Source organism: Canis lupus, chromosome 14, assembly GCF_011100685.1.
Source record: "Canis lupus familiaris isolate Mischka breed German Shepherd chromosome 14, alternate assembly UU_Cfam_GSD_1.0, whole genome shotgun sequence".
NCBI lineage: Eukaryota > Metazoa > Chordata > Mammalia > Carnivora > Canidae > Canis > Canis lupus.
Window position 1 is genome coordinate 8,144,428 of NC_049235.1, and position 18,217 is coordinate 8,162,644.

Here is an 18,217-nt window from a genome sequence, read left to right on the forward strand (position 1 = left end):
TTTTTTATTTATTTATGACAGTCACAGAGAGAGAGAGAGAGAGAGAGGCAGAGACACAGGCAGAGGGAGAAGCAGGCTCCATGCACCGGGAGCCTGACGTGGGATTCGATCCCGGGTCTCCAGGATCGCGCCCTGGGCCAAAGGCAGGCGCCAAACCGCTGCGCCACCCAGGGATCCCAGGATTTGTTATGATTAAATGAGCTAATACAAATATACTAAGCACTGACACATAAATGCTTCATTATCATCATCATCAACTTTGTAATAGGGGCACTTATTTCACTTCCAAATGTCTTTATTCTCCAACTAGACTGTCAGACCCAAGGGGAACAAAACTAGTTCTCCACTCTGAATCTTCCTCAGAGCTGGGCAGAGACATAGCAAGGAAGAGCATGGATCTTGGAGTCAGACAGATTTGGGTTCAAATCCTATCTCCGGCTGTGAATTTTTGGAAAGTCACATGACCTCTTTTCTTTCCTAGCCAGTTTTCTTTCTCTGTAAAAAGAGAAGTGGGAAAACAAAAAACAAAAAACAAAAAACAAAAACAAAAAACAAAACAAAACAAAAAAACAGAGAAGTGGGGCTTGTGTATTAAATAAAGGCAGTAACATAAAATGGCTTCCTCTTCCCTTCATCAAATAGGAAGCAGCAACAGCTCTGCTTGGGCTGAGCTCCATCCCCTTAGCTCTCTCCCCACCTAAAAAAGCTTTGGGTTTCTTAAGCCCTGGTGGCCTCATGTGAAAGACAGAATGGAGGGAAGGCAAGTAGGAAGAGCTAATGTGTGACTGTCCTCAAACCCAGCCGAACAAGCAGATGAGAGGTCTTTCTCCACCCTAGGGCCAAGGGGGTGGGGGGGTGCAGTCCAGCCAGCCATGCCCAGCCAGAGAGCAGCTAGACACACTGGACTCAGCCTGCCTGTGGGCTGGGGTAGCAGGCCCTGCTGCCTCACAGTGGGACACGTCTTCCTGCTCCCAAGCACATTAATGTGCCACTAATGAAATTGTTCTGGCTTATTTACCAAATTAATACAAACGGCACAGGCTGTTAATTTGCATGTCTCCTAATTACTGAGGAAGAGCTCCCATGCCCAGGCAACTGGCACACCTCAGGGCCCACCCAACCGAGCTGTGGCCTCACCCTGTGGGTGGGTGAGGAAGGGGAGAAGGGAAAGAGGAAAGGGGAGAATCAGAGCAGCCCCCAGCTCACTCTCCATGGCTGGGAACAAACAAGGAAGAGAAGGTGTCGGTAGCCATGAATTTGTTTCACTGCCTGTAATCCTCCCCTTAGGGGCTGGAGTGCCTTGGCCTCCAGAAATATACTCTGTCCCTGTCCTGCTCTGTCTCCCAAAATACTCCTTTTTCTACTTGTCTGGATTCTGTCCAGCTTCCTAACTTAGGAACTACTTCAATCAGGCAGGCAGTGGGGTCTGAGTCACCCTCCTCTAGGCAAAGCAACACTTGCTGAGCCTGGGGGTACAGTGCTGGGCCGGAGCGGTGCCGGGGGTCACAGGAAGGGAAGTCCAAGTGAGGCAGGGGACAAGGCTCTTATAGACACTCCTCCTCTCTCTCAACTTGTTCTGGTCCTTCCCAGCCAGTCACCCTTCAGATTCTAAACCTTCTGTAAAGTGAGTGTGTGAGTGTGTGTGTAAAGGAGCACGGAGAGCTGTATCAGTTAAAAGGTCACCATAAGACCACAGAGAAAATTCTGACTGCTCTGGGCATTTATTTAGCTGCCTTACCTCTCCTGATCCATGAACCAAACTGGATGCCTACTGGTTTCAAGTCTGGGACAAAGCTGAAAAAACACATAGGTCCTCCCGTAGCCTTCTTTGGGTCTTGGGGAGGTGTGGGCCAGGGAAGAAAGAAGGTATTGGAAGGTGCCTCCACTGAAAGGCAAGCTACAATAAGGCAGCTAGTTATCCCCCTCCCCACCACAAACCACACTCAGGGCAAAGAAACCCCATACATATGTATCCATCTTCCGTTTTCTGTGTGTCAAGAGGATGGAGAAAAGGTTCAGCCTCCCCAAAGTGCACTGGCCCCATCTCTCAGCAAAGTGTCTGAGGCAGCACAGGGAAGGCTGTGGAATGCGCGTGCGTGTGTGTGTGTGTGTGTGTGTGTGTGTGTGTGAGAGAGAGAGAGAGAGAGAGAGAGAGAGAGAGAGAGTGTTTAGAATAGCCGAGGGGATGCTCCCTCCCTCATGGGGAGATGCTCCCTCCCACAGGGGAAGTGGGCTGCCTCAGGCAGGACAGGTGAAACCAGGTAGGCCCCAGGAGCAGTGCAGGCCACCCCTGCCCTGGCACCTGGAAACACCTGGAAACAAGGACTTCCCGCGGGTGTGTGTGTGTGGCGGGGGGGGGGGGGGGGGGGGGGGGAGGTGTGTGTGTGTGTGGGGAGGGTTATACAGGCCACCAGTTCCTCTCACAGGCAGAGAGCAGAATGCTTAGGGCTGCCTCTGGGGAGGTGACATCAGGGGCCCTAACAACAGGCAGAAGCCTCTAGCCATAAGCCTGCTTTAAACACCCCCAAAGCCACCAGCAACAAGAATGGGGCAGAAGCCTGGAACTGGGAACAAAATGGGAAAGCTTGGATGGGAAGAAGGCCCCAAACAGCAAAGAGAAAGCCAAGAAAAAGCCTAGATTGGAACTGTGATCTGAGCTGGGTGCATGTGTGTGTGTGTGTGTGTGTGTGTGTGTGTCAAAAACCCCCTCTAGGCTCAGTTTCTTCAGGTGCCAATGGAACCAGGGTTTTACGGTGCTCTCAGCTCTGAAGTAGCTGAGGTTAGAGTCTGGCTAGAGGGCTGGCGGTATACTAGTATGACTAGGGGCAGAGGAGAGAGGAGACTGTGGGTTACGTGGGAGGAGGGTTAGTGGGGAAGCCCCATGGAACCCTCAAGCCCCGCAGAAAAACTTGCAGAGGGGGATGAAAGGCACTCAATCCTCTTCCCTACCCGTGCTTCCCACCAGAGTTCTCGGCCACAATGTGAGTAGTGATCCAGAGCAACCAGATTGCAACTGGGACTCCTTGCCTGCTACCCAGAGGTAGCCACGTCTCTGTAGAGCTGGGTTTTCCACCATCACTGATGCTGCACGAAGGCTATAATGTGCTGCCACAGCTACAGCTGTGAACTTAAAGAGACACCTCACCTTAATATAGTAGCAACTTAACACAGCCAACGTGTACCCTCCACTCACAAGCACGGCAGATACACCGTCTCTTAGAGACGATGAACATTAACACGACGCAATTAATAATGTGACGCTCTGGGAGCTAGAGAGGCAGTGCCCATGAAATACCTCCCGGGTCTCATTACCGGTGGCTGCCAGCAGGGAGTGGGCAGGGGAGAGAGGCAGGCAGCCGTACAAATCCTCCCGGTGCTGGAGCAGCGGGGCCCTAGTCCTTACCAGTGCCTCTGCTCCTAACCCCTCAGCACCTCCAGATCAGATGACTCTTTCAAGTCCAACCCACAGTGCCAACTATTCTCCAGAAAACCTCTTCTCTGACATCCGTGCGCTGGCCCAAGCCAAAGCCCTAGGAATGCCTGGAAATCAAGCCTGGGTTGGCAAAGTGGCACGAGGGGCCAAGGAGCTCCTGGAGGTTGATGGAAGGCCTGAGCACTGAACAAGATGGCTCAGCCAGAAGCTCAGGGTTTCTTTCTCTCTCTCTCTCTCCTTGACTACCTCAGGGATGAAGGGTGGGATGACAGGGGTAGGGGTGGGGGGGACGGGGCAGCTCCCAGTCCCGCCTGAGGCAGAGAAGCAGCAGCCAAGGCGATGAGCAGTGTCTGAGTCTGCCGGGAAATGCAAACCTGCTGACTCCAGGCCTTTGCAAACGGTAACACAGTTTATAAACTGACGCAATCTATTCCTTTGGTGCAGACAATGAGGAAAGTAGATTGTTCATCTTCCCAAGAAAACCCAGGGTAAAGGCTGGAAGATTTAACTCTCTCTTCCCTGAGGTTCACGCAGGGAATGAAGCTGCCCGCATTCTGCCCCCTGTCCAGGGCACCACTGGTGGCAGCTGTTCCCAGAGGTTTCCTGGGCCTGAGGCAAGCTTTGAAATTCCTTCAGAGAGTAGGGCATGCCTGAATGGCCCAGCTCCTCCCATGCTCCCTGGCTGGCGCGGGGAAGAGCCGTGAAGACTGCTTTCATTGGGCCAGGGAGGCAGCCACAGCGGCGTTCTCTAAAGCCCAGCCAGAATACCCCAGGCTGTACCCAAGCCCCGTGAGGACTGAGTTAGTGGTAAGACGATGGTTGGCGTCTGGTCAGGACAAATCAGCGTGTGCATGCCATGGCATAATTGCGAGTGGTTATCAAACATCTGACTTGGTCTGAAAGGAACCGAATGTTGTCCAATCACATTAGATTCAAATGCCAGTTCCCCCTTTGCAAGCACCTGTATCTCCCTGATCCCAAGGCCTGCTCTGGGATACGGGCACTCTGCTTTACTACCCTGACTCTCAGGCTTCTTCACCTCAACTACAGAGGGTTCCTATGGGGACCCACACCTCGCCTTTAAAGAGTCCTTATATTAATGACTTCTTTCCTTTCTACCTTGGAGAAAAGGAAATGAAGCCGACTCTAGATCACACCCTCTTCCGCTTCCTCAGGCACCAATCACCTCTTTTCTACCATTCCTATTCCCTTTTTTTGTCAGTGTCTGCCTCTTTGCCTATGAATCTTTTGCCCATCCTAGAAAATCTCGCTGCAGTCTCCATTCCCACCCGGCTGACCGGGTTCTCCTTGCCCAGACTTCTGCTGCCCTCCTGTTTCCTTCCCGGTCCACCGTGGTGACTCACCACTGTTGGTATTCCAACATAACTAGCACCACACAGTCATTCAAGAACTCTTGTCATTTTAACTATTTCTTCTCGCGTTTCATTGTTGTTGACCTTTTGAAGGATCTGATAGTAAAGAACCCCTCTTCCATTTTCAACTTTCTTTCTTTCTTTTTTTTTTTGTAAAGGCTTCTGCGCTTCCCAGTCATGGTTTCTTCTCCCTGTTCTTGGTTTCAATTGTGAACTCTTTCCCAACATGCTCCTTGAATATGGATATTCTCCAGGGGGCCATTTTAAGCTGTACAGTCCCTGTCTTTCACTGCTCTCGCAATTATAGGACACCACAACTTTATTTCCAGTCCAGACCTCTCTTCAGAATTCAACTCCACCTGAGAAATTTCACATATAACAAGTCGAATCCTGAATCTACTATCTTCACTATAAAACCAGTTCCTCCATCTGCATTTCTTATCCCAATTGGTAGCATGAGAAGCTTGGAAATCATCCTTTGCTCCCTTACATTCACAATCAAACTCCAGGGCACACTACTCCTACATCATAAATATCTTCTGGATTCTTCCCCCCCCCCCCCTTTTTTTACCCTTACTATCTCTCCTTGAGTGCGGGTCCTACTTTGGGTAGCCATCTCCTTCACTGGTATCCCTATCTCCCTGCCACAATGCTGTGGAGAGGCTTGTCGCAGCCAGTATGGCCTGATGGGTAGACAGGCTAGGGAGCCAGACTACCTGGGGCCAAGCCTTGCTCAACTGCTTACTAGCTGTGTGACCTCCAGTGACTGATTTAAACACCCAAGAAGAGTTTGGTATATAGCAAATGCTCAGTAACTGTTGTTCTTACTTAACAAAAAATCCAAACCTGGTAATTTCTTCCATTGCTGAAATCCTTTCCTTGTTCTCTGCTACAGTTCAAATTCCTCAGCACAGCAGGGTACAAGCTTCTTACAACTGGATTCTTACCAGTCTCATCTTCTACCATTCTGGCCCTCATTATTTTGATCTAGTCATGCCAAACCAACTCTAGCTCCACACACAATGCACTGTTCCAGGCCTCTGTACACACAAGTCCCTGTGGCTAGAATGCTCCTTCTATTATTGCACCTGTGAACTCCTACTCAACACATCAAGACTCTGCACAGATGGGATTTCACTCAAACCATTCCATTATTTACTTAGTAATGCTCTTCCCCACAGCACTTTGTTTATACCACTATTACTTACAGTATTCTAATGAGCATTTATTAATGGTATCTTATTGCTAGCACATGGTAGGCATTCAGTAAGCAGACGATGAAAGGTAAAAGGTCTTAGGACAGAAAACTATCTATTTCTGGGGAAATCCAGTGGCACCAAACCGACTGGAGAAGGCCTGTTTTGAGAACCTCTCTAAGGTGACAGGGCTGTCCCATAGCTGCCCCAGTCAGGGCAGGTCTGCTCATAGGAGCCCAGAGGGGCAGATACCGGCTTGGTCAGTGCAGCCAGCACTGATGACTCAGAGGCTCCCAGACGTCACGAGCAGAAGGGGCTGTTTCGCACTTGGCTTCGCCTGTACTGAATATAACTGGAGCGAGGATGGATTCTTCTATTTATCCAGGCATGAACACAGGCAGCAGCTGTGTATGCCTCCCTCTGGTCTCCTACACATCTACCACTCCTGGCCACCATCCCTCAGCAAGGAAGGGGCGAAGAGCAAAAGCAGACATGTGACAGCTAGAGGAAGAGCTATGAGGACAGGACAGGATCCTAGACCCTATCTGCTAAGTCTTCCAAGCCAGGGGGCAGATGTCCAGTTAGGCCTTGGTTGCCTGAGGCAGTATCTTAGCACAAGGCTGAGAAAGCCTTAAGTTCACAAGTCCCTTGCCAGTGTGGGCAGGTCTCAGGCCCTTCTACAAGACCACAGAAATCTTCGAGGAAAGGCAATTGCTATTGGGTTTAAGGGCATCTGGGGCTTGGACAGGCTCAGCCACTCCAGAGTTCTCAGAACTGGGCCGTGGCCAAGGGGGTCACTCAAAAGCGGTCAGGTTGTGGCAAAGGATGTCCTAAGCTGGGGGAAAGGGAACAAGGATCTCCTTTTCTGTCACCATCACTTGGTCTCTTAGAAACAGGAACACAGACACCAATCCCTCTTGCAGGCCAGAGAAAGGCACCAGAGAGAAAAGAACTTGGAACAGACAGAAATCCTATACTTACAGCTAGGGACCAGGCAATTTGCTTATTTTATTAAACTGAATATAAGAAATAGCAACCGATTTCAACACAAAAACATGGAATATCCATCCCTCCTAATGTCAGAACACCTGCATGAAGGCACAGTGGAAGGCACTGAGAGGATGATGGAGAAGCCACCAGACTATGGGGCCCTCACCTCTTCTTCTTTTCCTCCCTCCCCACCTGGCTAGGTAAGTATCGTCTCCTCTGGGCTCCTCTTATTGAGCCGCCTGCCCCTGTGTTTACCTGTGTCCTTCCTTAAGATCATGCTGCCTTCACTTGCCAGCCGGAAGCCTGGCCTCGGCCTGCTGTCTGTCCTCAGCAGGCCATATGCCATGTATGCTCTGCACTCTGCCACCCAGGGATGGACATGTGCTGGGCTGGCAGCAGCCCTGTGATCGACATTCCTGGACAGGCCATAGGGAAAGAGTCCCCTGCTCCCCTCTCACCACACTGAGGGGCTGCTCTCTTAGGCCCAGGGGAGAGGAGATCTCAGTCTCTTCAGGGACTCTGTGTTTCATGCATGTCCTCAAACTCTGTTTTAAACCTATTTCAACACAGTAAGAACAAAAAAAATCCTCTGAGATGATACAGTGTTCATGCTCCAGCAATGCCAGTGGGCAAGGGCTGTTGTATGTTCACCCTCCTCTCACATGGGCAAACTGGATCCTTGCTTGGTAGGACCTGGAGAGCTTATGATCTCTGTGGTCTCTCCATAACACAAAGAAAAGCCTATGGGTAAAAGCTGCCATTATATGGTCTGAGTGCATACAAGCCAGACTGGGCTAACTGCAGCATGCCAGAGGCCACACTGGCCTAGTCAGAGACCCTGGCCCCTGCCCTTGTCTATGGGTTGAGGCTAGACTTCTTCATTGCCCAGTTTTTATTGCTCATGACAATTAAAATATGGCATTGCTTATGCTTTCACAGTTGGAACTCTTGCATACCATAAGCCCTCCCAAACCCCTCCAGTCTACAGCTGGCCCCAGCCTTCTTTGTACAGGGAAAGCCTGGGACCAATGGGCACGGGCCAGCATGGCCATGCTGACTCCACCGCTTCTCCACACTGGAACCGTATTCCTTCTTCTTCTTAGTCTTTACCCATTCCCTAGGGCCTCCTAATGCTGTTTTGGGGCCTTGGAATTGACTCCTGAGAGTACTCACAGCCACTGGAGTGAACACAGGTAAGAGAGGGAAAAATACTAGTGGCAGGAAAGGACAGTATGTAGGAGGGGTCAGCAGGTAGTTGTTGACACAACTCTGTCCAGCCTCGTGACAGGAGCCAAGGTGCCATTAATCACAATTATTTATCTCTCCCATGTCAACCAAATGTCTCAAATAAAATTCAGCTTAATGAGGTCCCAGGGGCTAGTGGGTGGTCCCTCAATTTGCTCAGGCTGATTTTGCTGTTCTCAGGCAGGAAGTAGCTGTATGTTCCCCTAAATGGGGCCAGAGTGGCCTCATTTGCCTCACTCCACCTTCTAGTTCTGTTGCACTAAGCAGAATTCCATTGACATCTGCTCTCCCGCTCTATGTGGGGAGTGCTACCTCTAATGTAGGTGCGTTCTGAAATGGAGACAGGAAATGAAGATGCTCAACATGTCTAGCTAAGATTTCTAGAAGTCACAATTAAGCTTTTAAAGACAGTTCCTTTGATTTTGGAGCAAGCATAGTGAACCTGACCCTTGCCTAAGCCTAGCTGCCTGTTCAAGGCTCCTCTGGCAGAAGATAGCTTGGCTGCAGTCACTACTGTTAGTATAGCATCTCCCATCGTAAACTTTCTACCAGTGTCCTTGGAAAGAAAGCTCTGAGGCTCCTACCCCCACCCTGACACTCCGTGTAAACATCATTTAAGCAATTTGGTTTTTTATTTTATTTTTTTAAAGATTTATTTATTTATTTATTTATTTATTTATTTATTTATTTATTTATTTAATGAGAGAGAGAGAGAGAGAGGCAGAGACAGGCAGAGGGAGAAGCAGGTTCCATGCAGGGATCCTGACGTGGGACTCGATCCCGGGACTCCAGGATCACACCCTGGCCCAAAGGCAGGCACTAAACCGCTGAGCCACCCAGGGATCCCAGCAATTTGGTTTTTTAAAAAAGATTTGAGAGAGAGCATGAGTGCATGCATGTGAGCACGGGGTGGAGGTACAGAGGAGAGAGAAAATGAGAGAATCTCAAGCAGACTCCCAGCTAAGTGTGGAGCCTGATGTAGGCTATGTCCTAGGACCCTGAGATCATGATCTGAGCCAAAATCAAGAGTTGGGCACTCAACCAACTGAGCCACCCAGTGTCCCTGATTTCTTTTAATGCTATTTGAAGATGCTCTCACTTGCCCACTGCTCCTGAGCTGCTGCCTAGAGCCAGTGGGCAGGTCAGAAGCAGGAAAAAAAAGAAGAAAAAAAAGAAAAAAAAAGTGGGGTGGGGAGTGGTGTGAACCAGCACCATCCTCTAGGTTAGGCAGTGCTCACAGGGATGCTGTAGGGAGGACAGAAAGCAGTGCTGTGAGGAGAGATTCTCAGCATCATGCACCTTCTTAAAGTATACCATACTCCCCTTCTGGCCAACCTCATTTCCTCTACCCCAACTCCACCCCCACACTCTGGTCCATGTGATCTGCCTGACCTGCCTCCTGTAGCCTGGTTAGTCCCTAAGGCCTTGACCCTACATCTCAGCTGTAAAAGTCAGATTTGCAGCAGCCCCTGTCCTGCCAAGGGAGGAGCAGAGAGAGGTGCAGAGCATACTCAGGGAGATGCCTGGTCATTTACCAGTAAGGGAATGCTAAGGCAACCCTCTGTTTCAGGAAGTTTCTGCCCAGGACTACTGAGAGAAATGTGTGAGGCTGTTTGCAAGGGGCAACTTCCCCCATACCACTTTTGTCTTTTGGGAAGCCTTCCCTGATTCACTCTTCCTGACAACTCCATCTTTAGAGCTCATGTTATGTCCCGAATCAGCTAGACTGCTCATTAATCCATTAGCTTTTACATTATGCCCTCCAAATGAGGCTGTTGCCTATGTCTTGTGAACCCACCCCTAGTCCCCAAATCATATGCTCAAGCATCAGGATTCTAGGCAGTGCTGGAAGGTGCTTGTTGGAGGGGGATCCTAGGCTTCTGGGAGATACTGTGCTTGGCAGGGCTCTTTTGTTTCTGGGCAACACCTTCTACATGGCTATAATCGTGGTTGCTGTCCAGAGGTTCCCTAACAAAGACAGCTTCCAAGGCCAGGCAAGCATCAGAAAATTCAGGTTACAGTGATAATAGAGTACAATGTACCCTGAAAGAAGAGATCATTGTGATTCGGCCTTGCATCTCTGGAAAGATACAGCAGGGCTGGAGAAGGACCAGGGATGCCTAGTTGAGCTGATTAAAGAGATGAGAACATGCAGAAATGATTAGGATTCTTCAAAATGGAAAGACAAATGCCGAAGGAACTGAAATGTATAATAATCATTAAGGACATGTAAAGAGACTTAGGACTTATTATAATCAACCAACCAAGAAATAGCTATTTGGCATCTACTAAGTAGAAAGACATTGCATTAGGCATTGCAATAGATGCAAACAGAAAAAAATAACTTCTGTCTTCCAAGAGCTTAAGTTGAGAAGATACGACAGAGCCACATCCTGCCGACTAGTAACAAAATGCCATGTAAAACACATGACCACTGAGTGGAGGTACTGGAGGGATTGAGTCACAGGAGTTGCAACTCTGAGTGCTAGACAGTTCAGGGAGGGGCCGGGCAGGACATTACAGGTGGGGCCAAGCAAACATGCTCTAGCACATGGAATTACTTGGGTCATGCTTTGGAAATAATGCATGATCAGTAGGGTAAAAGCAGGAAGAAGGTAGAATTTCAGAACAGAAAGGGAGGCTGAGGTCAGTGGGGGTACAAGGAGATATTGAGGGGACATGGGGAGGGGTGACAAAGACAGCAGACCAGGAAGAAGTGCAAGTTGCTCAGAAGACAAGCTCAAGAGGGTGACCCTGAAGGACAGGGTGATGAGACAAGTCAGATCCCAAACTCACCCTCCCTCCCTCCCTTTCTTTCTTTGAGATGGAGATAGTATAAACACACACACACACACACAAGAGTGAGTGCACGAGCGTGGGAAGGGGCAGAGGGAGAGGGAAAGAATCTCAGGCAGACTCTGCACTGAGCATGGAGCCCACTGCTAGGCTTCATCACAGGACCTTGAGACCATGACCCAAGTCAAAAACAAGAGTCAGATACTCTACTGACTGAGCCATCCAGGCGCCCTAGCCCCTTCTTAATATAGATCTGGGACAGATGGATCAGGGGGTGGGTTCTGTACATTCTTAGGAAGGCAGGAAGGATGGGAACCTAAACAAGATGCACAGTAGTCCTGTTACATACAGCGACAGTGGTTGGGAGGCAGGAATGAGAAGGAAAAAGCGCAGCATAGCTTGTTAATGGATCGTGCATTGCAGAGGGAATGCAAAGAGGGAAGGAGGCAACGAAGTCAAAGAGGAGGAAAGCCTTTACCAGGCTTGGTCTGTTAGCATGAATTTCCCTTGCTCTCTTGCATAACGGATAGGCAGGATGCTCTGTGCCTGGTCCCACCTTCATCTACTCGTCTCAATTCCGACATGCCTCCTGATTTGGGGGACCTCATCCATCAGCATAACTGTATAATGGTTACCAGCCATAACTCTGGAGCCCGACTATCTGGATTCAAATTTGGCCTCTGCTGTTTAGTAAACTGAGTTATTTTTAAGTCTGGGCTTCAGTTTCAAACTTGAACATGGGAGCAAAAAACTGAATACCTCCCTAAGGAAAATCTGAAGTTTCAATGAGTATACATGAAATTCTCAGAACAACATCTGGCATGTCATAAGCACTCAATATAATGTTGGTGCTTCTTACTGGGTTAAGCATAGACGGAAAGAACAGAAATGTATTTTTGAGTGTGCATAGGTCACACAGAGTGACCAAACTCTGGTTTTCTCAGGGAAAAATCACAGCCTTTGTCCAGTATCCAGTCCAATTTGCTGGGGCCTAGCCTTAGCAGTGTGACTTCTAGACCAACATGGATGCTTTCCTTTGAGAGGGAAGGGTCTGAATGGGAGGTGCTAAGCTGTGGCCTGAGGCTTTGGCAGATGCCACCTGACCATCCCTGCCTGAGCTCTGGCGATTTCCCTGTTCACTGGAACAACAGAGCTTTCATACCCAGAGGGAAATGTGGACTTCTTCTCTTGTTGCATGTCCTGCCACTTCTCCCTCTTATACTAACCACATGGACTCTGGGACTCAGGCAGACTGAGATAGGTGGTCCCTAAGCAAGTACTGAAATGTCACGTCACATGCTGTCTGTGGCACAGACCTCCAAAGTGGCCTTCTTTCCTTCTCAGTAACAGGTATTCTTTTAGTCCACGTGTCAGTGTGACCAGCTGAAAGACTGTCCCTCTCATTGGTCACAGCATGGAGATTTAGCTGAAATTTCTGAGTGGGACTTCTGAGAACATTTGCCATCATGGGGTTTTTCCTTTTCTTCTGGTGTCCCAACTAGAAGGCAGATGTGAACGGGTGGAGCTCCAGAGGCACCCTGGACCCTGAGATTGGAATCCATGCGTGCTATGACCCAAGCAGAAGAATGAAGGGAGTTCTAGCTCTGTTGACACTGAGAGTCACTGTACCAATTCAAGACTATCTCTGCAATTGTTCATGAGAGAAGTAAACTTTAATCCTGTTTAAGCAATTACTGTTTCTGAACTATACCAGCAACTGAATGTAATTCCTAACTGGTGCATTAGTCTCTCTCTGTGGAAAGCATGTTCTTCTACCCTTGGTTTGGCTGACGTATACTTACTCTTAAAAATTCGGCCTAAGCAGTACTGTCTCCAGAAGGTCTTTCCTAAACTCTTCATTGTGCTCTAAAGAAATCCTGTGAGTTCCCGAGCATGTATCACCCTGTACTCTGGTTCTTGAGGAGCTCTTGAGCCTGCCAGCCAACTCCTTGATGACAGAAAAATTGGTTCTTGAGGAGCTCTTGAGCCTGCCAGCCAACTCCTTGATGACAGAAAAATTACCACATAGTACCTGACTTTGTGGTGCCAACTCCTAGCATGGCACCTGACACACAGTAGAAAGTCAAAACGTGTTTGATAAATAAACTGAATGAAAAGAAAACCCACATGCCAATCACTGGCACTTATCTACTGATTTGTCTTCGCTTTTGAGCATGTTTGATTTAAAGAACATGAAAGGAAGACAATCTCAGAGAAACAAGGCCTTTCTCTTATTACAGGTCCCAACATGGTCCCTGGCACACAGTGTCTAGGGCAGAGGTCTGCTCTGAGGATCCACAGCATTATGGCTATACCCTTCTAGCTACTGTCCTGAACACAAGCTCCGTCAGACAGCCAGGCTGGGTGCCGGGTAGCTCATGAACACTCCGGGGCAAGAAGGTTCAACAGTTCCCACTTCCACATCTGAAGGGAAGAATGGTAGCCCCTCACTATAAGGAAGGGGGAAGGGAATTAACATTTATAGAGTACCTTCACACAATGAATTAGGTTCTCTGACATGCATGTTGCCTTGGTCAATCCTCATAGCCTTTTGGTGAAGTGATTATTTTTAGTCTCAGTTTACTGATAAGGAAATGGAGGCTCAGAGAGGCTGAAGAACTTATCCAAGGTCATTTGTTAAGGAGAGAAGCCAAGATTTGAACACAGTTCTGCCTAATTGCAGAACGACCTGTTGACGTCCAGGAGAATCACACTCCTAGGTGCCTGAGAGTTTTCTGAAGCTCTGACCCAGGCAGCAGGAGGACATTAGGGACTGGGAATGGGGAACGAAGGCATGCCGAGAAAGGCCAGGAAGTGGACTTGGGGAGAGTCACTGGTCTTCTTGCTGGCCCTGGCCACTCTGCTCTTAGGCCAAGAGGTGATATGTCAGTATAAAGGAAGAAAGTCATCAAGAAAGCCTTGATTCCCCTCTACAGAGATTTGCCTGAACTTGTTTCCCAATGATCCCATGCTGAGCACTCCAGTTAGCAGTGTTCTGGGCTCATTACCCTCTGGGACTTGTTGCAGCTACTCTCCGTTTGTTGCTCAGCATGAGTGCAGCCCTGGGAATGCATCACCACCTCCCTGACTGCCTGGGAGAGCCAGGGGCTGCAAACCCTTCCCTCAGGCCTGCATCGGGAGGTTGTCAGGCTAGGGGCATCCTCTCACCATGAGGCCAGGAGGTTGCGGTATGAATGCTCTAGCAGACACCCACAGAGGGGCTCCTTTAGATCCCTGTGGTGGGGACACCAGCCACACTGAGATGATAAGGACAAGGGAAACCATGGTCCAACAGAAGTGCCCAAGGGAGGAGTACGGGCAGCAGTAAAGGTAAAGATGAAGGAAGAGCCAAACTTGGCATATCTGCCTGTTCTCCAGCCCCAACTGGATCTGCCTTTTTAATCCCTTGACCAAAACAAAATCCTTCTGGCTGCCCCACCGAAAACAAAGTTTATAATTGAAAAGCCCAGAGAATTTATAGCTGTGGAGATGAGGAAATTTAAAACTCATAACCACCCTGCAAGCCAATAGATCAGGCTGATATCCATCCTATTAGGATTACTCTACACTGCAGATATCCATCATATTAAACTAAATGGTTAAGAAAGCCTTTCCCCCGCATCACAGAGATGCTGGATGGTTTTCTGCTCACCTTTCCGAGTACATTCATCAGCCCATTTTGTTTCTTCTGTTGAAGGCGGCCTCAGAATTACAAACTGCTGCATGGCAGCAGAAGTTTTAAATTAAGCATTCATGGGCGTAGGTGAGCTTGGGAAATGATGGTGGGTCGGGAGGCAGGCAGGCAAGATTTAGTGCCTCGTGTGTGGGGGAAAAGCTGAGGCTCATCAACAAGTCTGGATCAAGCTGGGGATGGAGGAGCCAGGGAGACAGGGAGAAGAAAGGGCTAGGGAGGAGGAATTTAAAAGCTCTCTGGTCAAAGGGCCAGATGCACCGTGTGACAAAATGAAAATTATTGAGACTCTGAACCACTGCTAACGCCAACCTTTGTGCAAGGCATAAATATCTGCTGTGTGAACAATGTCTGTGCAAGGTGGGGACCTCGGGAGGACAGTCAGCCAGGTGCTCGTGCCTCCCTCCACCTCCTTCGGGCATTTCCAGGTCTAAGACTCCCCCTCTTACAGCTAGTTTTGTGTTGCCAGGCACCTACCCCAGGTATACCCCATCAGAGATTGTACTATCAAGGCTTGTCTTGGGGTCACCTGAGGGCAGAACTCCTTTCCTCTGTACCCTGGTTTGCCTTAAGTGAAATTCCCTGTCTTCCTGCCCTGAGAGAGCTGTGAGAAGGCCCCAAGGCCTGGGGTATATGGAGTGCTGAACCAGGATGCATGTGTACATGCTGCTGTTGCTTCTATGATGGACCACTGCGTGGGGCTGCTCACTCAACCCTGGAAAGGCAGCCTAAGGGACTGCAGATGACTTCCTGATGGCAGCCTTAACAGTGATCAGTGGTGCGGAAAAGAGGGGCAGCAGCGGGCCCAGCTCTCTGGGGAGCCGCCGTCTGCACCCATCATTCCCATTACTTTGGTTTATTTTATTTTATTGCAGAACGGCTCCTGTGCGTGGGTAATAAAGCTCTGCATGCTGCGCTTCACAGGCCTGGGGTGGGGGAGAGCTGCACTTGCTCAAGTAGGGCCGTGAGGGGTGACAGATATCAGAAGATTCTTCCTGAGTTTGAAAGTCCCTTTGAGGAGTAGGAGCAGCAGCAGCAGTAAGGGGCCACTCCGAAACTCTGGCTTCTCCCTAGTCTCCCATTCATCCAGGATCCCCACCCTCTGCCTGCTGATTTTTACAACCCCCTACTCACGCAAAACCACCTCATTTTTCTCAGGTGTTGTGTTCCACTCTCCTGCTCCTGGGCTGACCTCTTTCCCTCACCATCCAGATATTCCGCTTCTATCTTTTAAAATTTTTTCTGTTCTGGTCTTCTAGCTAGTGGGGAAAAAAATATTACCTTCCAAAGTGACTGGCCTCCTGCAACATTTTTCTTTGACACCTGTGAATCATTCAGAACCCTGATGGGAGGGCAAGCAAAGGGAAGAGAATTACTTGGTGCGGCCACCACCAGAGGTGGTAAACAGGAGAGTTCTTCACTTAAGAGCCAGGAGCCTTGGGCAATAAAGTGCTGGAGTGGCTGAGAGTTAGAGAAGGTCTTCATGAAGGTTCAGGTACAGGCTTGTATGGGATAAAAGAGGCTTTAGGGAGAAGAAAGAGAAGCAGCTGGCTGGCTTACCGCCAAGACACAGGGTGACAGAGATTTTTGCAGCCCCAAATGGTTTACAAACACAGAACCTTTGCCAACACTTGTCCTTGTCAATTTGAAAGCCTTAAAACCTCATAATTGCTGTTCTAATGAGACCTTCTAAAGAGACCCTTCTCTACCAATTGTCTACAACACACCATGCAATCTGGTCATGCCCTACTCAAAATACACCTGCAAAATTTTAAATTAAATCCATTTTATGGGCAGCCTGGGTGGTTCAGCGGTTTAGTGCGTCCTTCAGCCCAGGGTGTGACCTGGAGACCCGGGATCGAGCCCCACGTCGGGCTCCCTGCATGGAGCCTGCTTCTCCCTCTGCCTGTGCCTGTGTCTCTGCCTCTCTCTGTGTCTCTCAAGAATAAATAAATAAAATCTTAAAAAAAAATCCATTTTATTTATGCTCTATTTTATGCCAATCAATTCGGGATAATCATATATATATATATTAGGCCTGCCCTGTCCACACAGTAGCCACTAGCTCTAAACTGCAAGTTCCTAAAGGGTAGGGGCTGGGATGGGAAGTTGTGCATCATTTTCTTAACTGTGATTCTCCTGCCCTAGGAGGCCCATCAATGTAACACTGAAATCCCAGAGGGAATGATTTTCAGGGCACAAAATAGGGTGGGATGTAAGACTGGCATTCTAGACACAGCCCATCGGGCCAGCTTTGGACAAGGAGATGGATTTCGTCTGATTTCCTTTGACGGACGAGTTGTGTTCAGCAAACAGCCCAGCATGCGGCTGTCACTCTGATGTGGAGCTCTGACAGGCATCGATCAGGCTGCAGTGTGAGCATGCAGATACACACACAGGCCTCGTCAGCATCCCTGGCTTGAAAGACAGTTCTGTCTGGGGCCAGGAGGGCAATACCCCCCTTGCTAGATGCAGCCACAGAGGCGGCTACAGGGAGCAGGACAGGGAAGAGATGGGATATAGCTTCCTCCAAGTGCCCATTCCTGGGTGGGAAGACAAGCTGTGCCAGTGGAGTCAGAAAGGGGAGGAAGCCAGCCCCAGCCCCGACAGGCCACTGGAAAGACAGCCTGTTGGAGGTACTGAGACTAGAAAGCAAAGCAAAGGGGCAAAGGCTGGCATAAATAGCCTGTCATCTGTGAGCCCAGGCAGAAGGGGCGCTGGCCGTTCCCAGCTTGCCCTGCACCCGCCAAACAGCTCTCCTGTGCCCAACATTGCCCTCAGAGAGCCCAAGAGAATTCCAGAACACCCTACCCAAACCAAAGGTCATCGTGGTCTTCCCTCCCCACACCTCTGGGAAATGGTCAGCTTCTATGAAAATATTCCAGACCAGAGAGCACTCTACTTTAAGCAAAGTCCATTTCGTTTTAGAAAAGTCCTCTTTCAAGTTGAAACCCACCAACCTGATGCCTTTCTCTTATTTAACTAGCAAATAAAGTTCTTTAAGTCCAAATGCCTCTTAGCTCCTAGGACTGCTTTGAGAGTTACATGAGAAAAGACTCATTTGTGAGTGACTAACACAGTGCTTAGCCATAGCAAGTCTACAAAAAGTGTCTGTTCTCTGCCTCCCTCTGTGAAACAACCAATCATATTATTATCGTTTACTCTGTCCTCTCTTTCCATCTCCCATTACTCCTTGAACCTGGATCCCACATACTGTACCATCCAGTCCTTTTCCAGGAATGCTCTCTTATCAAGAACTCTCTAAAAATGCAAAGCTCAGAGCTGAACACAATGTCCCAGATATTGCTTAAGCAAAGCAGAATAACTGCCTCCTTCGATCTATACTATTTCTGTATTAATGCAATTTTTATCAGTCACTTCACACTGTTGTTAGTGTACACTTTGTAGTAAACAAAACACTCTGGGGTAATTTTCAAATGAATTGCCATCAAGCTAGGTCACCTTCATCTTGAAACCATGTAACTGATTTTTT

General features: G+C 48.9%; 1 protein-coding gene and 1 long non-coding RNA gene across 2 annotated transcripts in view; both read right to left on the reverse strand.

Moving 5' to 3' along the window:
- The window catches only part of SND1 (staphylococcal nuclease and tudor domain containing 1), a 427,586-nt gene that overhangs the window by 20,185 nt on the left and 389,184 nt on the right, over positions 1-18,217 (reverse strand). The window lies entirely within an intron of this gene.
- LOC119866555 overlaps positions 1-18,217 on the reverse strand; it is a 79,278-nt gene that overhangs the window by 744 nt on the left and 60,317 nt on the right. The window lies entirely within an intron of this gene.